This window comes from Zalophus californianus, chromosome 13 (assembly GCF_009762305.2).
Source record: "Zalophus californianus isolate mZalCal1 chromosome 13, mZalCal1.pri.v2, whole genome shotgun sequence".
In the NCBI taxonomy this organism is placed as follows: Eukaryota; Metazoa; Chordata; class Mammalia; order Carnivora; family Otariidae; genus Zalophus; species Zalophus californianus.
Genome location: NC_045607.1, coordinates 64,488,356 through 64,514,169, shown reverse-complemented (window position 1 = coordinate 64,514,169; position 25,814 = coordinate 64,488,356). Strand labels below are relative to the sequence as shown.

At 38.1% G+C, this 25,814-nt stretch overlaps 1 long non-coding RNA gene across 3 annotated transcripts in view; it reads right to left on the bottom strand.

The window, feature by feature from the left end:
* Positions 1–233: 233 nt before the first annotated feature.
* Positions 234–25,814, bottom strand: part of LOC113934768 — a 49,371-nt gene continuing 23,790 nt past the window's right edge. Inside the window, exons 2-4 of one of the 3 annotated variants that reach the window (XR_003523795.1) lie at positions 20,257–20,447; positions 20,054–20,132; positions 234–1,213 (exon numbers count right to left, since the gene is read on the bottom strand). This is a non-coding gene — a long non-coding RNA (uncharacterized LOC113934768). Of the gene's footprint in view, positions 1,214–18,500; positions 18,553–20,053; positions 20,133–20,256; positions 20,448–25,814 lie in introns of those variants that run through there. The other 2 variants (XR_003523796.1, XR_003523794.1) reach the window with 2 other exon arrangements.

The following is a 25,814-nucleotide window of genomic DNA, read 5'->3' as shown; positions in this document are numbered from 1 at the left end:
ACAGAAATATTCTCCAAACCACACACTTACTCCTTGTCAACATTTCATAACTCAAGCCAAATGCTCTTCTTGTAATTCCAAACAATGTATTTGAGAGAATAACTTCACTGATAATTCAGTTGATACATATCCCTAGCTTTTATTCAGCTTTCCAGTATCACCAGAGCAAGGAAAAATATTATTATGTCATAACTTCAATAGGCAAATGTAAAAACAACAGGCTATACAGGTTAAGTCACTTTATTTTTTAAGTGAAATATTTCAGAGTACAGAAAATATTCTTGATAACAATTTATTTATAAGGTATATAATGTCACATGAGGGAAACTTGACTTTATTAACTTTCATGAAATAGTAATGCAGTATGATGTGTTTTACTTCTGGTGTTAGTTTTCTATTCCTCTATAACAAATTATTATAATTTTGTGGCTTAGAAAAATCCCCCATAATTTATGATCTCAGTTTCCATGAGTCAGGAGTCAAGGCACAAGTTAACTGGTTCCTTATCTTAGGGTTTGACTGGGCTAAAATCAAGGTGTCAGCCAGAGGCACTATCTTATCTTAGTTTCAGGTACTCAGCTCACTGTAGAATTCAGTTCCTTGGGGTTGTAGGACTGCCTGCTGTTCCTTGCCACAGGCTTTCTCCATAGCTTTACAGTTTGTTTTTTAAAGGCTAACAGAAAATTGTGGCTGCTGCTTCAAATTTTTCTTCAGGAAGGACCCAGTCCCTTTTAAGAGCTCACAGAATCAGATCAGGCCCACCCAGGATAATCTCCCTTTTTATTAACTAAGTCAACTCATTTCAGATTTTAATTACATCTTTAAATTCCTTCACCTTTATAATCTAATCACAGCTGTGAAATCCATCATATTCACAGTCCTACCCATTCTTTAATATAAAGTATGTACCCTAGTGGGTAGGAATCTTGGGAATTACCTCAAAATTCAGAGTTCTGTCCATCTCTTTAGATAAACTTCATTATAAAAAGTGTATATTTTTCTCAATGTTGCTACTAAAATTCAGGGTAATCATTACAGATTCTGAGAGAAGGGAGCACTTAAACATCAAAATTATACCAAATCCAGTTCTGGGAAATGCCTTCCCTCCTTTGTTCCCTTCCATCACAAGCTTGCCTCATATGTAGGTAAGCTTCACCGACGGTGGTGGCCCCAATGTAGTATTCAGATCAAGGTGAGTGAACACGACAGAATGCTGGAATATAGAAAGAAAATATCAAAACTTCAATTTGTTATTTATTTATTATTTATTATTTTTTATTTTTTTATTTTATTATGTTATGTTAATCACCATACATTGCATCATTAGTTTTTGATGTAGTGTTCCATGATTCATTGTTTGTGTATAACACCCAGTGCTCCATTCGGTATGTGCCTTCTTTAATACCCATCACCAGGCTAACCCATCTAGAATCCTCCCCTCTAGAACCCTCAGTTTGTTTCTCAGAGTCCATAGTCTCTCATGGTTCGTCTCCCCCTCCGATTCCCTAAAAAAAAGCTGAATATCCTAAAGGTTAGAGCCTCCATTTTTTATTGCACCTCATTAATAGCATTTTTAATTGTGACTTGGTTAGATTTTATTTCTCCAGAGAGGGATTTTCTGGTATCTTCTATGCTTTTTTCAAGCTCAGCTAGTACCTTTATAACCAACATTCTGAACTCTAATTCTGACAATTTACTAATGTCCATGTTGATTAGATCCCCAGCAGTCGACACTACCTCTTGTTCTTTTTTTTGAGGTGAGATTTTCCGTTTTGTCATTTTGTCCAGAGAAGAATAGATGAATGAGAGAACAAAATACTAAAAGGGTAACAACGACCCCAGAAAAATATACACTAAGCAAATCAGAAGAGACCCAAAACCAGGGTGGGGGGGGGAGAAAAAAAGAAAAATAATATGATCAGGCTGATGAATAGAACAGAGCCACACACTAGATTTTGGATGTATTTTGGTCTGTTAGAAGAAACTGCCTCCCAAAATTTTAAAGAAAGAAAAACTTATATAAATACAAAAATAAAGGTAAATACAATGAAGGGATGAAATATGACTGTAAAAATGAAAATTAAAAAAAGATTTTAAAAAAGGAATTGATAAGTTGCTTGAAAAAAGGAAGAAGTAAAATTAAAAAAAGAGAGAGAGAGAGAATGTGATCAGGTGGTGAATAGAACAAAGCCATACACTGGATTTAGGGTGTATTTTGGTCTGTTAGAAGAAATTGCATGCCAAATTTTAAAGAAAGAAAAACCTACATATATACGTACAAAAATAAAGTTAAACATTGTGTTTAAGGATAGGAAGTGACTGTAAAAATGAAAATTAAAAAAGATTTTAATAAAGGAATTGATAAGTTGGTTGAAAAAGGAAAGAAGAAAATTTTAAAAATATGAGAAAAAATAGAAAAAGAAAAAATAAAGAAAATTTAAAAAATTAACTTTGAAAGATTAAAGAATCATGGGGAAAAAAGACATGAATTCTATGTGCTATATTCCCCTAGTGCTGGAATTTTGCAGTTCTCATTGATCAGTAAACTTGGTCTTGGCTGGATGTTCTTGCTGATCTTCTGGGGAAGGGGCCTGTTGCAGTGATTCTCAAATGTCTTTGCCTGAGGCAGAGTTGCACTGCCCTTGCCAGGGCCCAGGCTAAGTAATCTGCTCGGGTTTGCTCTCAGTAATTTTTCTTCCCTGAAGGCTTTCCATACAGCTTTAGAGGACAAGAATGAAAATGGTGGCCTCCTAATCTCTGGCCCCAGAGGAGCTGAGAGCTCAGGGCCCCACTCCTCAGAATGCCTTCAGAGAAAAGCAATCAATCACTCCTGTCTCCCTGGTCTTTGGCCACACTGTGCTCACCTGGCCTGTGACCAGGTGTTTCTATCTCTGGCATACGACCCCATTTGGAGTCTCCAAACCCAGTAGATTCCTGTGGCACACTTCTGTGCTGCTCCTCCTGGGGGACGAAGGGGGTTGTCCCGGATCTGCCCCTTGTTGGGTCCCTGCTCAAAGAGCAGTGGCCTGACTGTGCAGTGGATCATGGTTTATGACAACCCTGAGCTGAGAGCCCACTCCTTGGCTCACTCTTTGCAGCCGGCTTCCCTGCTGCAATACCTGGGAGCTCTGCCACACTCAGGCACCCTCAGTCTTTCTGTGACCCCAAGGGTCCTGAGACCACACTGTTCCAGAGAGGTTTCCATGCTCCACTGCTCTATCACTTGCTTGTAGTCTGCTGATGGTATTGCCTCAGATTCACTTCTGCACACATCCTACCTTCCAGAAAGTGGTCCCTTTTCTGTTCATAGAGTTGCTGCTATTCTTTTCTTTGATCTCTTGAGTTCATAGATGTTCCGAATGGTTTGATAACTATCTAGCTGAATTCCTGGGGCCAGACAAAATTTAGGTCTCCTACTCTGCCATCTTGCTAGCCCTTTTTATCTCTTCCTTTTAAAGCATTTATATTTGTGTAATATTTATAACATAAAATTATAGAAAAGTACTGTAGCCATGCAAATTACAAATAAATGAATACACATAATTGGAGATGTATGCTCAAAAACCATCTTCTTATGGGAAGAGTAATGCAAATGATGGAGTACACTGATGGACCCAGATTCCACATCTTATTGATTGATTGATTGATTGATTGGCTGATTTATAAATTCAATTAGTTAACATATAGTGCAATATTGGTTTCTGAAGAGAATTCAGTGATTCATCACTTATATACAACACAGGTCTTTTTAAAGGAATACACCCAGAATCCACCATAGCCATGGATCCTGGATTCCTTTACCAGGAAAATCACATGTGGGACTTTTATCAAGAGAGAGTTAGGTCACAAATAAAACCTGAAAGAGCTGTTTCATCAAACTCTGAAATTCAGGAGCTCCCTCAGCCCACTTCTTTTTTTTTTTAAGATTTTATTTATTTATTTGACAGAGAGAGACACAACGAGCAAGGGAACACAAGCGGGGGAGTGGGAGAGGAAGAAGCAGGCTTCCCGCGGAGCAGGGAGCCTGATGTGGGGCTTGATTCCAGGACCCTGGGATCATAACCTGAGCCAAAGGCAGATGCTTAATGACTAAGCCACCCAGGCGCCCCTCCCTCAGCCCACTTTTGCATTACATTCCAGTTTGTGAATCATTTTCCTTCACTCTGCTGCAGAGACCACACAGATTTTCAAAGGGACCTTAAATCAATTGCAGTGGTTGTGTCAGATAAGACAGAAAGATCAGCTTCAGAAAGGAGATAGAATGGAGCAATCACAAAGCCTGTCATGGCTGCAGAGCTACAAGGGTAAAAAATCCTCAACAGGACTACAGGGCAGCCTCCTGTTTGAGATGCTGAGCACCAACATGCATTAGACCTCTTGGAGCAGGTGCAGGGAGCAGCAATATAGGCAGAACAGGTTGGATAGTGTGCAAAATTTGTAGGGAAAGCCAACCTACAGTTGTACATGTGGTAGTTATCAATAAAGCTTAATATTACAGTGACTAATATGTTCACATGAATTAATATTCAGGTTATAAATATCAGGGCTTGACTTCAGAAGCCATCAGTGGTAAGGAGCACTAATACCTTTTTGTGTTCTTTTCAGCCTTACAAGTATACCACTGGGATGACCAATTAGTAGGAATGCTTTTATATTCTTCATAGGTGGATTAGACACAACCACATACAAATTTCACTTTCTTTTCAAATTGCTTCATAGAAATATCTGAGGAAAAATGAGAAAGTGCTCCTGAAATGTAAACACTTTCTAGGCATAAAAGATTGATGTTGACAAGATATGATTTTGACAATAGCTTCATATAAAAAATGAATGGAGAACATCAATGCAATGGTTTGCATTTTTAGAAATTTTTAACTTTTAAATTATTTTTGAAATAAAGGAAACATTCTGAAGATAGTAGTTTTATTTGCCAATTTTTAATTTTTTTCTTTTTTAAATTTTTATTTAATCCCAGTTAGTTAACATACAGTGTAATATTAGTTTCAGGTGTAGAATTTAATGATTCAATATTTCCATAAAATACCTGGTGTTCATCACAAGTGCACTCCTTAATCCCCATCACCTATTTAATCTAACCCTCCATTCATCTCCCCTCTTATAACCATTAGTTTGTTCTCTGTGGTTGAGTCAGTTTCTTGGTTTTCCTCTCCCCCACCATATTCGTTGTTTTGTTTCTTAAATTCCACACATAAACAATTTTTTAAAACTTTATTTTTATATATGAGGAAAATCCATGGGAAGATATTCTTTGTTTGGGATAATGTAAAAGAGTTCTGGGAGAGACAGTAAGAATACACTCTCAAAGGGAGCAAGATGGTGGAAGAGTAGGATACATCATTTCATTTGGTCCCCTGAATTTAGATAGATAACTATCAAATCATTCTGAACACCTATGAATTCAACCTGAGATGTAAGAAAAGAGTTGCTGGAATTCTACAAATAAAAAAGTGACCACTTTTTGCAAGGTAGGATGTTCAGAGAAGACATATCTGAGGAGATATGTCAGAAGATAATCAGTGGGGGAGAGAGCCTCTATAAGCTAGCTACTGGAAAGTGATATAGCCCCAGAGTGCAAATCAGAACCTTTAGAAATCTGCTCCAGTGAGAGATGTCCCAGTCTGAAAGGTGCTCAGGTGGTGAAGAGGGCCAGAATCCTAGGTGGGACAGTGTGGTCTCAGGATCTCTGGAGTCACAGAAAGAATGGGGGTGCCTGAGCTGGCAGAGTTCCCAAGCATTGGAGTGGGGAAACTAGAGAGGGTCAGAGAGCCCAGGAGGAGGCTCTCAGCTCAGTTCACCATAAATCATGAACCACAGCACAATCAGGTGACAGCCCCCTTGTGGGGGCCCTATAAAGGACAGAAAAGCAGCAGCCTTCTGCCTTCTACCCTTGGGGGGGAGGGTGGCGCTGGAGCGCACACAATGGGGCAACTGCTCGCATTGTGGGGATACTGCAAAGGACAAAAAGAGGTGGCCCTCTGCCTTCTCTTAGGAGGAGCTGTGCAGGAGCATGCCCTACTGTGTGACCACTCTCTGTGCAGGGGCCCTGCAAAGCGCAGAAACACAGGGACCCTATGTTTCCCCCAGAAGGATCAATGCAGGCCCCCATGGCAAGATCTGCAGAGTTTGGCACACACAAAAGTGAAGTCTGCTTATCCCTGAGGGTTTAGTGAAGAGAGGGGACCACAGTTTGTCAGCTCTGGGGCTCAGCCCCAGATATAAAATATAAATGGCACAGCCATTTATATTTTTATTTTTTTATTTTTTAATTAATTTATTTCTTAAAAGATTTTATTTATTTATTTGACAGAGAGAGACACAGCAAGAGAGGGAATACAAGCAGGGGGGTGGGAGAGGGAGAAGTAGGCTTCCCGTGGAGCAGGGAGCCCAATGCAGGGTTCAATCCTAGGACCCAGGGATCATGACCTGAGCCAAAGGCAGACACTTAACGACTCAAAAACCCAGGTCCCCAGGGCACAGCCATTTTTAGAGAGGCAGGGAGGGCCTGCAGTTAACAGAAGCCACATGGAGCAGCCAGTAACAGTTCATACTGAGCCCGGCACCCTGGCAAGGGGTAGTGCAACTCCACCCAAGCAAAGGCACTTGAGAAAAAGCACAGCAGTCCCCTCCCTGAGAAGACCAGCTGAAACAACAGAGGAACACCAAGTTAGAGCACACAGGACTGCAAAATTCCAGGGTGAGGGTAAAATAGTATATAGATTTCGAGTTTTTTCCTCACGATCCATTTATCTTTCAGTTTAATTTTTTTTCCTTCTCAACTAGTTTCTAATTTTGTCAATTTTTTGTTTTTAAGTCTTTTTTAACTTTCATTTTTTACATTTACATTTCATAGATATATTCTTCATTTTTGGCTTCTTTTCATTGTATTCAATTTTACTTTTGTACATATATAAGGTTTGCTTTCTTTAAATTTTGGGATTTAGTGTCTTCTAACACACAGACCAAAATACACCCAGGACCAAGTGGATCACCCTGTTTTGTCCACCTGGGAGATTATATTCTCTCCCCCCCCCGCCCACTTTTCTTTCTTCTTGCTTTCTTTCTTTCTTTCTTCTTTCTTTCGTTTGTTCTTTCTTTCTTTCTTTCTCTCTCTCTCTCTTTCTTTCTTTCTTTCTTTCTTTCTTTCTTTTTCTTTTCTTTTCAATTTTTGGTTTCTGACCTACTCAGATTTGTCTAGTGTGTATTTTTCTCAGGTCATGGTTGACATTTTTTTATTTTGTTCACTCATTCATCCATTCTTCTCTAGGAAAAATGACTAGAAGGAAGAATTCACAACAAAAGAAAGAACCAGAGGTAATACTCTCTGCCACAAATCTAATCAATATAGATATAAATAAAATGTCAGAGCTAGAATTCAGGATAACAATTATAAAGTTACCAGCTGGACTTGAAAAAAGCATAAAAGACTAGAGCATCTCTTAGTGCAGAAATGAGATGTAATCAGGCCAAAATTAAAAATGCTCTAAATAAATGCAGTCTAAATTGGGTGCTCTAACAGCTAGGGTGAATGAGGCAGAAGAGAGAGTAAGTGACATGGAAAATAAGTCGATGAAAAGTAAAGAAGCTGAGGAAAAGAGAGAAAAACAACTAATGGACCATGAGGGGAGGCTTTGAGAATTCAGTGATACAATAAAGTGAAACAATATTAGAATTATTGGTGTCTCAAAGCAAGAAGAAAGAAAAAGGGAGACGGATGGTATATATGAGCAAATCATAGCTAAGAACTTCCCCAATCTGGGGAAGGAAACAGGCATTCAAGTCCAAGAGGTAGAAAGAACGTCTCCCAAAATCAACAAAAATAGATCAACATGCCAACATATAATAGTGAAGCTTGCAAATCTCAGAGACAAAGAGAAAATCCTGAAAGCAGCTTGAGACAAGAGGCTGCTAACCCACAGAGGGAGGAACGTCAGACTAACATCAGACCTATCCACATAGACCTGGCAGGCCAGGAAAGGCTGGCATGATATATTCAGGGTACTAAATGAGAAGAACATGTAGCCAAGAATACTTTATCCAGCAAGGCTGTCATTCATAATGGAAGGAGAGATAAAGAACTTCCAGGACAGAGAGAAACTGAAAGAGTTTGTGACCACCAAGCCAGCCCTGCAAGAAATATTAAGGGGGATCCCGTAAGTGAAGAGAGAGCCCAAGAGTAACATAGACCAGAAAGAAAGAGAGACAATCTAAGGAAACAGGGACTTTACAGGTAAGGCAATAGCATTAAATTAATATCTTTCAATAGTTACTATACTTAAAGTAGTTAAATAGGCTAAGCACTCCCATCAAAAGACACAGGGTATCAGATTGGATAAAAAAGCAATACCCATCCATATGCTGTCTACAAGACACTCATTTTAGACCTAAAATCACCCCCAGACTGAAAGTGAGAGGGTGCAGAACAATTTATCACACTAATGGACCTCTAAAGAAAGCTGGCATAGTAATCCTCATATCAGACAAATTCTATTTTAAGCCAAAGACTGTAGTGAGAGATGAAGAGGGACACTACATCATACTTAAAGGGTCTATCCAACAAGAAGATATAACAATTGTAAATATTTATGCCCCCAACATGCCAATTATATGAGCCAATTAATAACCAAAGTAAAGAAATACATGGATAAAAATACATTAATAGTAGGGGACTTCAACACCCCACTAACAGCAATGTACAGATCATCTAAGCAGAAGATCAACAAGGAAACAAGGGCTTTGAATGACACACTGGACCAGATGGAACTTCACAGATATATACAGAACATTCCATCCTAAAACAACAGAATACTCATTCTTCTCAAGTACACATGGAACATTCTCCAGAATAGATAACATACTGGGTCACAAATCAGGTCTCAACCAATACTAAAAGATTGGGATTATTCCTTGCATATTTTTAGACCACAATGCTTTGAAACTTGGACTCAAACACAACAGGAAATTTGGAAGGAACTCAAACACTGGGAGGTTAAAGAGCATCCTACTAAAGAAAGAATGGGTCAACCAGGAAACTAAAGAAGAATTTTAAAAATTCATGGAAACTAATGGGAATGAAAACATATCTGTTCAAAACCTTTGGGATACAGCAAAGGTGGTACTAAGAGGGAAGTACATTGCAAAACAAATCTCTCTCAAAAAATTAGAAAAATCCCAAATATACAAGCTAACCTTACACCTAAAGGACCTGTTGGAAGAAGAGCAAATAAGGCCTAAACCAAGCAGGAGAGAAATAATAAAGATTAGACCAGAAATCACTGAAATAGAAACCAGAACAGTAGAACAGATCAATGAAATTAGAAGCTGGTTCTTTGAAAGAATTAATAAGATCAATAAATCTCTGGCCACACTTCTCCAAAGGAAAAGAGAAAGGACCCAAATTAATAAAATCATGAATGAAAGGGGAGAGATCATAACCAACCACAAGGAAATACAAAGAATTTTAAGAACATATTATGAGCAACTATATGCCAACAAATTAGGCAATCTGGAAGAAATGGATGCATTCCTAGAAATTTATAAACTACCAAAACTAAACAGGAAGAAATAGAAAATCTGAACACACCCATAACCACCAAGGAAATTGAAGCAGTAGTCAAAAATCTCTCTACGAACAAGATTCCAGGGCCAGATGACTTCCCAGGGGATTTCTACAAACACTGAAAGAAGAACAAATACCTATTCTTCTAAAGCTGTTCCAAAAAATAGAAATGGAAGGAAACTTCCAAACTTGCTCTATGAGGCCAGCATTACCTTGATCCCTAAATCAGACAAAGACCCCATCAAACAGGAGAATTACAGACCAATATCCCTGATGAACATGGATGCCAAAATTCTCCCCAAGATACTAGCCAATAGGATCCAACAGTACCTTAGAAAGACTATTCACCAAAACTAGGTGGGATTTATTCCTGGGCTGCAAGGATGGTTCACCAGTTGCAAATCAATCAATGTGATACATCACATTAATAAAAGAAAGGACAAGACCATATGATTCTCTCAATTGATGCAGAAAAAGCTTTTGACAAAGTACAGCAATCTTTTCTTGATTAAAACTTTTCACAGTGTAGGGATAGAGGGAACATACCTTAATATCATAAAAACCACCTATGAAAAGCCCACAGCGAATATCATTCTCAATGGGGAAAAACTGAGAGCTTTTCTCCTAAGGTAGGAACATGACAGGGTTGCCCACTCTCACCACTGTTGTTTGACATAGTACTAGAAGTCCTAGCCTCGGCAATCAGACAACAAAAAGAAATAAAAGACATTCAAATTGGCAAAGAAGAAGTCAAACTCTCTCTTCACAGATGACATGATACTTTATGTGGAAAACCCAACAGACCCACCCCAAAATTGCTAGAACTAATATAGGAATCCAAAAAGTGGCAGGACATAAAATAAATACACAGAAATCAGTTACATTTTTATACACTTCAATGAGACTAAAAAGAGAACTTAAGGAATGCCTCCATTTACAGTTGCACCAAAACCCTAGGAATAAACCTAACCAAAGAGGTAAAGGATCTGTACTCTAGAAACTACAGGAGACTTATGAAAGAAATGGAGGAAGACACAAAGAGATGGAAAAGGAATTTTTGCTCATGGATTGGAAGAATAAACATTGTGAAAATGTCTATGCTTCCCAGAGCAATCTACACATTCAATGCAATTCCTATCAAAATACCACAGACATTTTTCACAGAGCTGGAACAAACAATCCTAAAATTTGTATGGAACCAGAAAAGATCCTGAATAGCCAAAGGAATGTTGAAAAAGAAAACCAAAGCTGCAGCATCACAATTCTGTACTTCAAACGTTATTACAAAGCTGTAACCATCAATGGAGTATAGTAAAGGCACAAAAACTGACACATAGATCAATGGAACAGAATAGAGAACCCAGAGATGTACCCTCAATGCTATAGTCAACTAATCTTTGGAAAAATCAGTAAAGAATATCCAATGGAAAAAAAGGCAGTCATCAACAAATGGTGCTGGGAAAACTAGACAGCCCCATGTAGAAGAATGAAACTGGACCATTTTCTTACACCATATACAAAAATAAATTCAAAATGGATGAACAACCTAAATGTGAGACAGGAATCCATCAAAATCGTAGAGGAGAACATCCTCTTCTACCTCAGCCATAGCAATTTCTTGCTAGACACAAGGTAAGGGAAACAAAAGCAAAAATGAACTATTGGGACTCATCAAGATAAAAAAGCTTCTGCATAGCAATGAGGAGCACTGGGTGTTATACTCAACTAGGGAATCATTGAACATAATATCAGAAAACTAATGATTTACTATACCTTGGCTAATTGAATTTAAATAAAATTTAAAAAAGGACAGAGTCAACAAAACTAAAAGCAACCTACAGAATGGGAGAAGATATTTGGAAATGTTTAAAAGATAAAGGGCTAATATTCAAAATCTATAAAGACCTTATCAAATTCAACACCCAAAAAACAAATAATCTAGTCAAGAAATGGGCAGAAGACATGAACAGACATTTCTCCAAAGAAGAAGTACAAATGGCTAATAGACACATGAAAAACTGCTTAACATCACTTGGTATCAGGGAAATACAAATCAAAACCAGGATGAGATATCACCTCACACCAGTCAGAATGGCTAAAATTAACATGTCAGGAAACAACAGATGTGGAAGATGCAGAGAAAGTGGAAACCTCTTACACCGCTGGTGGGAATGCAAGCTGGTACAGCCACTCTGGAAAACAGTTTGAAGTTTCCTCAAAAAGAAAAAGTGGAGCTACCCTGTGACCCAGCAATTGCACTAGTAGGTATTTATCCAAAGAATACAAACATAGTGATCCCAAGGGGCATCTGAACCCCAATATTTATAGCAGCAATGTCCACAATAGCCAAACTATGGAAAGAGCCCAGATGTCCATCAACAGATGAATGGATAAAGAAGATGTGAGATATATATATATAATGGAATATTACTCAGCCATCAAAAAATGAAATCTTAACATTTGCAACAACATGGATGGAACTGTAGGGTATTATGCTAAGTGAAATAAGTCAAGCAAAGAAAGACAATTATCATATGATTTCACTCATATGTGGAATTTAAGAAACAAAAGAGAGGATCATAGGGGAAGGGGGGAATAAATAAAAGATGATCTTAGTGAGGCAGACAAACAGTAAGAGACTCTCAAGTATAAGAAATAAACAGAGTTGCTGGAGGGGAGGTGGGTGGTGGGATGGGGTAACTGGGTGATGGGCATTAAGGAGGGCACTTGATGTAATGAGCACTGGATGTTATATGCAACTGATGAAGCACTAAACTCTGTCTCTAAAACTAATAATACACTATATGTTAATAATTGAATTTTAAAAATCTAGTCAATGTAAAAGCTTAACCCAAGTTTGAGAAAAAGATTTCATTAACTGAATATCACTATTATATATAAGTCCAATTTATCAGATTGAACTGGTGAATCTGAGTATGTAATCCTTACATGATTGAGGAGCGCATGAGCAAGCACAGGTAGAGTTTTTTTTTTTTTATTAAGATTTTTATTTAACAGAGAGAGGACAAGTAGGCAGAGCAGCAGACAGAGGGAGAGGGAGAAGCAGGCTCTCCGCTGAGCAGGGAGCCCAATGCAGGGCTCGATCCCAGGACCCTGGTATCATGACCTGAGCCGAAGGCAGCCGCTTAACTAACTGAGCCACCCAGGTACCCCACACAGGTAGATCTTGGTTTTCAAACCCAATCTAGCTCTTGAGCAAAAGAAACACAAGTTTATAAATGTTCAATTTATTTTAACTCATTGTTTCTTACATACTACAGAAATTACATTTAGGGTATATAGTCCTTTAAGTTTGGGAAAACCTTACAATCATGTGTCTACCACCACAAGACTCAAGACAGAACACAACAGGAAGTTGGCTCAGGATTATTAATGAAATAGCTTAAGCAAATAAAACACCATTCAAAGAGCACTGAGATACAAACTGCAAATGCCTGCCATCAAGGACTGTGAATATTAACTGTGCCATTACTTAGATTTGGTATCTAGGGGTGCCTGGGTGGCTCCGTTGGTTAAGCAGCCAACTCTTGATTTTGGCTCAGGTCATGATATCAGGGTCCTGGGATTGAGCCCCAGGTGGGGCTCTGTGCTTAGCTGGGAGTCTGCTTGAGGATTCTCTTTCTTCCTCTCTTTCTGCCCCTCCCTCTGCCCCTCTCTCTGCTCATTCTCTCTCTTTATCTCTCTCTCTCCATCTCTCTAAAATATAAATAAATCTTGAAAAAAAGATTTGGTATCTAGTTCACTACTAAAATGACAGAAAGGCAAAGTGAAAGAGGGAAATGGAAACTCAGAGGTTTGAATCAGATGGAAGTTAGAACGGCCATCACATCATTTTTGTGCAAGAAGACAGCCAGTGACAGCTTAATTGCCATTGTCTAAAAGAGAGTACATGTGCAGTGTTAAAATTAGCCCCTTGTTGGGAGATATGTTTGAGGTTGCGGCTGAGTTCAACAAATCATGGGCTCTTACATATAATACAGACAGGAATCCTGCCAAGGCTAAAGCCATATCCCTCCTCCACATAAGATGCACTGACTCCCTGAAATAATCTTCAGCAATACTTCATAATGGGTTCAGGAAACAAATTTTTGCTTGGTTTAATTCTTCTAGGTGCAGGCAATTGGGTTGTTTCCAAAATTTTGGGTATGAAGCCAGAGCAATTGTGATCTCATTTGTCCTGTTAACTTCAGACTCCTTAAAATCAGGCTTTTAAGAGACACATCTTTAAATTAATATAACATCTAAAGCCTAAAGTGTCTCAAACCATTCCAGGAAGACATGGCTCAGGCTGCCCCTGCCAAAAGTGCATCATCCTGCCATCCAGGAATCAGGAGCTGACATAGCTGAGACTCAAATAAGAAAGGCAAGATAAATTTTGTTCCTGAATTTCTTTTTTAATTTTAACACAAGGAAGCAAGATACTTTATTTATTGACTTTAATTCTTTCGCACTCTAACATATTTGGACTATAACTCGCAGGAGGATATATTTTAGACTTTAGTTCTCTCTAGAATTTCCTAACAGGTGGGGCAAGTATTCCACTAAGTTGAGCTGTCCTAACAAGATCATATTTTATATTTTGGCCACCATTCTATCCTTTTAAAATTGCACTTCACATTTACCAAAGAGTCAAGTAATGATTGGCCTATCTTCCATTTGAAAGACTAGACCAATTGTAATACTTGTGATCACCTTCTTAGGCTATGTGTTTGAGCAGTGAATAGGCTGGGCCTGTCCTACCTTGGTGAGGGTAACTGGGCCTGTTGGAGTGGAGGATGAAGAAGTCAGGCAAAGGGAAATCTGAATTGAACTTCTCTGTTAGACATCTCTGCAGGATATAAACTTCTGGAACAAAATCACCTGGAGAGATTTTGTTTAATGTGACACTATACTGGGCAGAGGAAAAGTATGATCTCTACAGGATAAAGCAAGAACTGAGCCAGAATCCAGAAGGCTCCCACAAAAAATATTAATTGTATTCCTCTAATTCTGTCACAGTCCCTAGCAATTTTAACAGATCCTTTGTGACTATAGCAAAATATATAGAAAAAAATACTCATTAAAAATATGTCTCAAAACAAGTATTTGTATTTAATTGCTTTATTCCATATCCTACAAGATGCTCCAAATACAGTTTCATATATATTATTCAAATAAATAATCTAAATGTAAAGTAAAATAAGACAAAGATACTATTTTTCTTTAAAAATCAGCCTAATTGATAATTATATGAATGGGAAAAATGATTTTTTACTTTTTAAAAGAAAGTGTTCCTGAACCCAAGTTTGGCTGCCTGTCACTTGAAAGGCCATTACTCAAGAAATGAGAATTTGAGCTTTATTCAGGAGGCTGGCAACCTGGGGAAAAGCCAGACTGTTGTCCTCCCAACTTCAAGGTTTCTGTGTGTCCCAGGGGCTTTTAAAGAGGTTTAGAGTAGTTAATTAGCAAAAGGAGTGCAGTGGCCTGCAACATTTCTTGATTTTGTGCAGACTCAATGATGCCAGCTACATTTTCTCACTGCTGAGGGGGATGTGTGTTGTGCTGGGAGGAGGGTCCCGTTTCCCTTTTGCGATGTGCAGGAGTACTCTGTTCTTTCTCCAAAGGAGGGCAAGGTCCACAGATGCATAAAGGGAGGTTAGTAAAATCATTTGTGTGACCTAAAAAAGAAGAAAAAAACATTTTGCTAAAAAATTTCTGGCCTAATCAAAAACCTGAGGTGGCTTCAAACAGATTGCTGGCTTCTATGGCCTGGGAATGTTCTGGTTCTTCACTTCTCAAGGACAGTGGTCTGTAACTCTCAAAGAAAGTAAATTAGTTCTGTTATGGGTCAAAGGCCTTAGGTCAGCAAATAAGGAATGTGTTATTTGGGAGCAAGTTAACCCTTAAGACTAGCTGGAGTACTATTAAAAACATTTAAGCTAATACTGCTCCAATTTTTCCTAGACCATAATTTTTCCCATTTCTAAGAGTTGAAATTTGATATTAAAAGCACAAATTATTTTTATTTGTAATTAGAAATAAAGTGTAATTTTTATCCACTAGACAAATCTACATTTTAGAGGCTTAAGATTAAGCAATTTAATAATTAATATGCAATTTCATTTGGAATATATATGACTCTGATTCCTATTTTAAAATTTTTAACAAAGCACCCAAAGTCCACTCACCCTGATTGAGCCTGACCATCTTTAATATTGAGTGGAAGTATAACCTCAAGTGTTTCACCCGCTCTTTATACAGTATCATGATTATCCTCCAAACGCTTCTATTCAGTTCATGTCCATTCAGCCCTGTACTAAGAATCACTATCAGATTTGCCAACTGTTGGCAAAAGGGGATGCTACTGTAATATACTCATGATTGCAATACAATTTAGAATTACCAAATATTCTTTTTTTAAAGATTTTATTTATTTATTTGAGAGGGAGAGAATGAGAGATAGAGAGCACGAGAAGGAAGAGGGTCAGAGGGAGAAGCAGACTCCCCGCTGAGCAGGGAGCCCGATGCGGGACTCGATCCCGGGACTCCAGGATCATGACCTGAGCCGAAGGCAGTAGTTCAACCAACTAAGCCACCCAGGCGCCAAATATTCTTAATAATCTGAAATGCAATTAGGAAATAAATACAAGGGTAAGTGGAAAATAAATACCAGAGGAAAGGAACCAATTAAAAAATACTCATGTATGTAACCTTAGCAGGCTGGCTTCTTTCATTTAGCAATATGTATTTAAGTTTTTCCCATCTCTTTTTATGACATTATAGTTTATTTATTTTTATTTCTAAATAATATTTCATTGTATGGTTGCACCACAATTTATGTATTCATTCACTTATTGAAGGACATCTTATTTGCTTACAGATGTTGGAACCAATGGAATGTTATAAGGAGAAATGTTTTTCTATAATTTTAAATTTTTATAATAAGTATCTTCACTCTTATAATTTTAAGCCTAAAATAATTTTTAGATTTTCTTATGCCAGTGGAAAGAGCCTCATCAATATTGCTTGCTTCATTAGTCTCAACTCCAGCTCTTTAACATAGCCAGCAGTAAAAACACTATTAAAATTGTCATTTATTAGTATGTTTCTGAACTGTGTTAAATTGATATGTGGATAAGACTTTTCCAAAGCACAAATCTGATTGCATATCTCCTCTGCTTGAAGTCTTCTTATGCTCCCCCAACCCTTGCCAAAAGTATAGAGCCCAAGCTTTCAAAAATCCAATCCCCGATCACCTCTGCAACTTCACCCTCCTATTCTTGCTCCTGGTGCCCCAGCCTAGCCCAGCTGTTTCTTACCTATAAGCTTTAACTTCTGCCCTTTCATCTCCTGGTATGTCCTCAACTTTGTTCCCTTAATCTTCTACTGCTGCTTTACTTTCCCTAAAGTCCATTCTTTAATGTCATCCCTTGCTATTGTTTCTTTGTTTATCTTCTGCTTAGATGATCTGTCTAAACATTGTGAGTGAAGTGTTGAAGTGTCCTACTATCATTGGACCAGATGGACTTTGTAGATATATACAGAACATTCCATCCTAAAACAACAGAATACTCATTATTCTCCAGTGCACATGGAACTTTCTCCAGAATAGATCACATTCTGGGTCACAAATCAGGTCTCAACCAATACCAAAAGATTGAAATTATTCCCTGCATACTTTCAGACCACAATGCTTTGAAACTGGAACTCAGCCACAGGGAAAAATTTGGAAGGAATGCAAACACTTGGAGGTTAAAAAGTATCCTGCTAAAGAATGAATGGGTCAACCAGGAAATTAAAGAGGAACTTAAACAATTCATGCAAATCGATGAAAATGAAAACACATCAGTTCAGAACCTATGGGATACTGCAAAGGTGGCCCCCAAAGGGAAGTACATAGCCATTCAAGCCTCTCTCAAAAAATTAGAAAAATCCCAAATGTACAAGCTAACCTTGCAGAAAAGCATTTGACAAAATACAGCTTCCTTTCCTCATTAAAACTCTTCAAAATATAGGGATAGAGGGAACATACCTCAATATCACAAAAGCCATCTATGAAAAGCCCACAGTGAATATCATTCTCAATGGAGAAAAACTGAGAGCTTTTCCTTTAAGATCAGGGAACACTACAGGGATGTCCACTCTCACCACTGTTGTTCAACATAGTACTAGAAGTCCTAGCAACAAAAATCAGACAATAAAGAGAAGTAAAAGACATTCAAATTCTATACACTAACAATGTGACTGAAGAAAGAGAAATTAAGGAATCAATTCCATTTACAATAGCACCCAAAACCATAAGATAATTAGGAATAAACCTAACCAAAGTAAAGGATCTATACTTTAGAAACTACAGAACACTTATTAAAGAAATTGAGGAAGACACAAAAAAATTCCATGCTCATGGATTGGAAGAATAAACATTGTGAAAATATGCTACCCAGAGCAATCTACACTTTCAGTGCAATCCCTATCAAAATACCATTGACATTTTTTCACAGAGCTGGAACAAACAATCCTAAAATTTTTATGGAACCAGAAAAGACCCCAAATTGCCAGGGAATTGCTGAAAAAGAAAACCAAAGCTGGGGGCATCACAAAGCCTGACTTCAAGCTATATTACAAAGCTGAGATCACCAAGACAGGATGATACTGGCACAAAAACAGACACATAGATCAATGGAACAGAGTAGAGACCCCAGAAATGGACCCTCAACTCTATGGTCAACTAATCTCCAACAAAGCAGGAAACAATATCCAGTAGGAAAAGGACAGTCTGTTCAACAAATGGTGTTGGAAAAATTGGACAGCCACATTCAGAAGAATGAAACTGGATCATTCTCTTACACCATACACAAAGATAAACTCAAAATGGATGAAAGAACTCAATGTGAGACAGGAATTCATCAAAATCCTAGAGAACACTGGTAGTAATCTCTTTGACATTGGCCACAGCAACTTCTTTCAAGACACATCTGTAAAGGCAAGGGAAACAAAAGCAAAAATGAACTTTTGGGACTTCATCAAGATAAAAAGCTTTTTTTTTTAACCTTTTTTCTTTCTTTTTCTTTTCTTTTCCTTCCTTCCTTCCTTCCTTCCTTCCTTCCTTCCTTCCTTCCTTCCTTCCTTCCTTTTTCTTTCTTTCTTCCTTCTTTCCTTTCTTTCTTTCTTAAGTAGGCTCCACACCCAGGAAGACATGAAGTCCAACAGACCAGAGCCAGAATCAAGACACAGATGCTTAACCGAATGAGCCACCCTGGTACCCCTTTCTTCTTCCTTTTTAATCTGTATCAATTTTATTCTTTCTTTTCTTTCATTGAACTGGCTGAGATGACCAATATTGAATGCAAGTGGTGTGACAGAACATCTAAAATATTTGTATCATTTTATAGTTCCATTTTATAGTTCGACAAGCAGTGCAAGAGTGTTCTATTGCTCCACATCCTCATCAGTATGTTTGTTAAGGATCTTTATAACTGGGGTTTAAAGGGATATTTATCTATATATTCCTTTTCTTGTAATATCCTCTGATTCTTGCTTAATGGTAAAACTTGCCACAGAAAATGAGTTGGAAAATGTTACCATCTCTACTATTTTCTAAGTGGCTGTGCAGAATTGACATTTTAAAAAAAATTGGTAAAATTTGCTATAAAAGCCATTTTGGTCTGGAGCGTTTTTGTGTGTGGAAAGGATGAAATAGTGGTCTTGGTACATGACTTACATTATTATTAAATGTGTTTAATAGACAGTGCTCTTCATGTTATCTATTTCTTCTTTAGTAAATTTTGTTGATTGTGTTGTTCAAAGAACTTGTCTGTTTCATCCAGATAAGTTATTAGCATAAAATTGTTTATAATATACTATTATCCATTTATTTATTGTCTATAGACACTATAGTGACGTTCCCCCATTTTATTCCTATTTTGAGTAATTTACGACTTTCTTCTTCTTCTTTTTTTACTGATCAGTCTGGCTAGAAGTTTATCAATTATGTTGCTCTTCTCAAAGAACCAGGTTTTGGTTTCATTGATTTTTCTCTATTGTTTTCCTTTCTTTTACTTCATAGTTTTGAGTGTTTGTCTTTATCATTTCACATCCTTTATTTGCATTTAATTTATTATTGTTTTTAAGATGGAGGCTGGATCAGTTATTTATATCTTTATTCTTTGTTAATATACGTAGTAGAACTGATAAATTTTCCTCCAGGCACTCCTTTAGCCGAATCTCACAAATTTTGGTATGCTGTTTTCATTTTCATTTAGGTCAAGATATTTATCTTTTCCTTCTGGTTTCTTCTTTAACGCATTGCTTATATAGAAGCATGCAGTTTATTTTCCAAATATTTGATGGTGTTATTTCTGTTATTGATTGCTAAAGACAAACCATAAATCTCTTTTGGAACCCCTTAATTTACTAGCCCGTTCCACATGGTAATTGCTTTCATTTGGTTTATTTCCAAGCTCAAAAAATATTTACCTTTGCCTGTGTCCAAGCTTCTATTCTGGGGAACTTGTTATCCAGTAGACAAATAGTTTTTTGGAGGCTATGTCTGGAGCTGTTAGGAAGTAGAAGAGCATTGGTAATGTATCCTCCAGAGTAAGAAATCACTTTCATACTGAAACACAAAGCAAACTACCCCATACCATTTACAGAGTTTTATTCAAACAGGGGCAACTTACTGACAGGGGCAACTGGGCAGGTAAGTGGGTAGATAGACGATCCAGAGCACTACACAGCTATTCTCCGCAGCTATTCTCTGTGGATATTCTCTTCAGCTCTTCTCTGAAACTATCCGGACCTTAATCACAGCTTTTATGAAATGAGGGGCATGGTGGTGAGGTCACAAGGTAGTTATCTAAAGTGGTGTCATCTGTGTGCCAGAGGGGAGAACAAGATGGAGGATCAAAGACAGAGTCAGTGTTGTCAGCACTCCTACACTCCACCTCTGACATCTTTGGCCCATACAATTTTTGCTTGGTGTTCTTCCTCAGTGACCCTAAAGCCAGATATCAGGAGGTGACTTATATCCCTATGCCACAGTAGCAATATAAACAGCAGCATGATATTCCTCAGTAAAGAGGTCCTTTCCTCAGACCCAACAGTCAGAGTGATTGTGAACTTCCTTCCACATAAATGGTGGGCCATGACAGGAAGTAAAGAGGTCTTTTCCTCAGACCCAATAATCAGAGTGATTGTGAACTTCAACATAAGTGGTGGGCCATGACAGGAAGACATTTACTGATGCAACTAGAAGGAACATTAGCAATGCAAGGCTAGGAACATAAGCCAAATATTTTACAGGCAACAGACATGGCAAATCTTACTTTAACAAAAACATGGTAGCTATTTGGTTCCCACGAGCCAATACATCCCAGATTCTTACAATTTCTCATTCTGTTTTTTTTCTTTAAATTTTTATTGTTATGTTAATCACCATACATTACATAATTAGTTTGTGATGAAGTGTTTCATGATTCATTGTTTGTGCATGACACCCAGTGCTCCATGCAGAACGTGCCCTCTTTAATACCCATCACCAGGCTAACCCATCCCCCCACCCTCCTCCCCCCCGAGAGCCCTCAGTTTGTTTTTCAGAGTTGATCGTCTCTCATGGTTCGTCTCTCCCTCTGATCCCCCCCTTCATTCTTCCCCTTCTGCTATCTTCTTCTTCTTTTTTTTTTTTAAATATATTGCATTATTTGTTTCAGAGGTACAGGTCTGTGATTAAACAGTCTTGCACAATTCACAGTGCTCACCATAGCACATACCTTCCCCAATGTCTATCACCCAGCCAACCCATCCCTCCCATCCCAGACCCACACCAGCAACCCTGTTTGTTTCCTGAGATTAAGAATTCCTCATATCAGTGAGGTCATATTATACATGTCTTTCTGATTGACTTATTTCACTCAGCTTAACACCCTCCAGTTCCATCCACGTCATTGCAAATGACAAGATCTCATTCCTTTTGATGGCTGCATAATATTGCCTTGTGTATACCACATATTCTTTATCCATTCATCTGTCGGTGGACATCTTGGCTCTTTCCACAGTTTGGCTATTGTAGACATTGCTGCTATAAACATCGGGGTGCACGTACCCCTTTGGATCCCTACATTTGTATCTTTGGGGTAAATATCCAGTAGTGCAATTGCTGGATCGTATGGTAGCTCTATTTTCAACTTTTTGAGGAACCTCCATACTGTTTTCCAGAGTCGCTGCACCAGCTTGCATTCCCACCAATAGTGTAGGAGGGTTCCTCTTTCTCCACATCCCCACCAACATCTGTCGTTTCCTGACTTGTTAATTTTAGCCATTCCGACCTGTGAGGTGGTATCTCATAGAGTTTTTGATTTGGATTTCTCTGATGCCGAGTGATGTTGAGCACTTTTTCATGTGTCTGTTGGCCACTTGGATGTCTTCTTTGGAAAAATGTCTGTTCATGTCTTCTGCCCATTTCTTGATTGGATCATTTGATCTTTGAGTGTTGAGTTGGATAAGTTTTTATAGATTCTGGATACTAGCCCTTTATCTGATCTGTCATTTGCAAATATCTTCTCCCATTCTGTCGGTTGTCTTTTGGTTTTGTGGACTGTTTCTTTTGCTGTGCAAAAGCTTTTTATCTTGATGAAGTCCCAATAGTTCATTTTTGCCCTTGCTTCCCTTGCCTTTAGCGATGTTTCTAGGAATAAGTTGCTGCGGCTGAGGTCAAAGAGGTTTCTGTCTGTGTTCTCCTTTAGGATTCTGAGGGTCTCCTGTCTCACATTTAGCTCTTTCAACCATTTTGAGTCTATTTTTGTGTGTGGCGTAAGGAAATGGTCCATTTCATTCTTCTGCATGTGGCTGTCCAATTTTCCCAACACCATTTGTTGAAGAGACTGTCTTTTTTCCACTGGATATTCTTTCCTGCTTTGTCAAAGATGAGTTGACCATAGAGTTGAGGGTCCATTTCTGGGCTCTCTATTCTGTTCCATTGATCTATGTGTCTGTTTTTGTGCCAGTACCATACTGTCTTGATGATGACAGCTTTGTAATAGAGCTGGAAGTTCGGAATTGTGATGCCGCCAGCTTTGCTTTTCTTTTTCAACATTCCTCTGGCTATTCGGGGTCTTTTCTGGTTCCATACAAATTTTAGAATTATTAGTTCCATTTCTTTGAAAAAAGTGGATGGTATTTTGATGGGGATTGCACTGAATGTGTAGATTGCTCTAGGTAGCATTGACATCTTCACAATATTTGTTCTTCCAATCCATGAGCATGGAACGTTTTTGCATTTCTTTGTGTCTTCCTCAATTTCTTTCCTGAGTATTTTATGGTTTTCTGAGTACAGATTCTTTGCCTCTTTGGTTAGATTTATTCCTAGGTATCTTATGGTTTTGGGTGCAATTGTAAATGGGATTGACTCCTTAATTTGTCTCTCTTCTGTCTTGGTGGTGGTGTATAGGAATGCCACTGATTTCTGTGCATTGATTTTAAATCGTGCCACTTTACTGAATTCCTGAATGAGTTCTAGCAGTTTTGGGGTGGAGTCTTTTGGGTTTTCCACGTAAAGTATCATATCATCTGCAAACAGTGATAGTTTGACTTCTTCTTTGCCTATTTGGATGCCTTTGATTTCTTTTAGTTGTCTGATTGCTGTGGCTAGGACTTCTAATACTATGTTGAATAGCAGTGGTGATAGTGGACATCCCTGCCTCATTCCTGACCTTAGGGTGGAAGCTCTCAGTTTTTCCCCATTGAGAATGAAATTCGTTGTAGGTTTTTCATAGATGGCTTTTATGATATTGAGGTATGTACCTTCTATCCCTAACTCTGAAGAGTTTTGATCAAGAAAGGATGCTGTACTTTGTCAAATGCTTTTTCTGCATCTATTGAGAGGATCATACGATTCTTGTTCTTTCTTTTGTTAATGTACTGTATCACGTTGATTGATTTGCGGATGTTGAACCAACCTTGCAGCCCAGGGATAAATCCCACTTAGTCGTGGTGAATAATCCTTTTAATGTACTGTTGAATCCTATTGGCTAGTATTTTGGTGAGAGTTTTTGCATCCATATTCATCAAGGATATTGGTCTGTAATTCTCCTTTTGGATGGGGTCTTTGTCTGGTTTGGGAATCAAGGTAATGGTGGCTTCATAAAACGAGTTTGGAAGTTTTCCTTCCATTTCTATTTTTTGGAAGAGTTCCAGGAGAATAGGTATTAATTCTTCTTGAAATGTTTGGTAGAATTCCCCTGGGAAGCCATCTGGCCCTGGGCTTTTGTTTTTTGGGGAGTTTTTTGATGACTGCTTCAATTTCCTTAGTGGTTATAGGTCTGTTCAGGTTTTCTCTTTCTTCCTGGTTCAGTTTTGGTAGTTGATACATCTCTAGGAATGCATCCATTTCTTCCAGATTATCTAATTTGCTGGCATATAGTTGCTCATAATATGTTTTTATAACTGTATTTCTTTGGCGTTGGTTGTGATCTCTCCTCTTTCATTCATGATTTTGTTGATTTGGGTCATTTCTCTTTTCTTTTTGAGAAGTCTGGCCAGGGGTTTATCAATCTCACTAATTCTTTCAAAGAACCAGCTCCTAGTTTCGTTGATCTGTTCTACTGTTCTTTTGGTTTCTATTTCATTGATTTCTGCTCCGAGCTTTATTATTTCTCTTCTCCTGCTGGGTTTAGGCTTTATTTGCTGTTTTTTCTCTAGCTCCTTTCGGTGTAGGGTTAGGTTGTGTATTTGAGACCTTTCTTGTTTCTTGAGAAAGGCTTGTATTGCTATATACTTTCCTCTTAGGATGCCTTTGCTGCATCCCAAAGATTTTGAACAGTTGTGTTTTCATTTTCTTTGGTTTCCATGAATTTTTTTAATTTTTCTTTAATTTCCTGGTTGACCCATTCATTCTTCAGTAGGATGCTCTTTAGCCTCCATGTATTTGAGTTCTTTCCGACTTTCCTCTTGTGATTGAGTTCTAGTTTCAAAGCACTGTGGTCTGAAAATATGCAGGGAATAATCCCAACCTTTTGTTACCAGTTGAGACCTGATTTGTGACCTAGGATGTGATGTATTCTGGAGAATGTTCCATGGGCACTAGAGAAGAATGTGTATTCCGTTGCTTTGGGATGGAATGTTCTGAATATGTCTGTGAAGTCCATTTGGTCCAGTGTGTTGTTTAAAGTCTTTATTTCCTTGTTGATCTTTTGCTTAGATGATCTGTCCATTTCAGGCTGGGGGTGTTAAAGTCCCCCACTATTATTGTATTGTTGTCAATGTGTTTCTTTGCTTTTGTTATTAATTGGCTTATATAATAGGCTGCTCCCATATTAGGGGCATAGTTATTTACAACTGTTTGATCTTCTTGTTGGATAGACGCTTTAAGTAGGATATAGTGTCCTTCCTCATCTCTTATTACAGTCTTTGGTTTAAAATCGAATTTGTCTGATATAAGGATTGCCACCCCAGCTTTCTTTTGGCGTCCATTAGCATGGTAAATTGTTTTCCACCCCTTCACTTTCAATCTGGGGGTGTCTTTGGGTCTAAAATGAGGCTCTTGCAGACAGCATATCGATGGGTCTTGTTTTTTTATCCAATCTGATACCCTGTGTCTTTTGATTGGGGCATTTAGCCCATTTACATTCAGGGTAACTATTGAAAGATATGAATTTAGTGCCATTGTATTGCCCCTAAGGTGACTGTTACTGTATATTGTATGTGTTCCTTTCTGGTCTATGTTAGTTTTAGGCTCTCCCTTTGCTTAGAGGACCCCTTTCAATATTTCTTGGAGGGCTGGTTTCGTGTTTGCAAATTCCTTAATTTTTGTTTGTCCTGGAAGCTTTTTATCTCTCCTTCTATTTTCAGTGACAGCCTAGTTGGATATAGTGTTCTTGGCTGCATATTTTTCTCATTAGTGCTCTGAAGTTATCATGCCAGTCCTTTCTGGCCTGCCAGGTGTCTGTGGATAGGTCTGTTGCCAATCTAATGTTTCTACCATTATAGGTTACATATCTCCTGTCCCGAGCTTCTTTCAGGATTTTCTCTTTGTCTCTGAGACTCGTAAGCTTTACTATTAGATGTTGGTGTGTTGACCTATTTTTATTGATTTTGAGAGGGGTTCTCTGTGCCTCATGGATTTTGATGCCTGTTTCCTTCCCTAAATTAAGGAAGTTCTCTGCTATAATTTGTTCCAATATACCTTCTGCCTCTCTCTCCTTCTTGTTCTTCTGGGATCCCAATTATTCTAATGTTGTTTCAT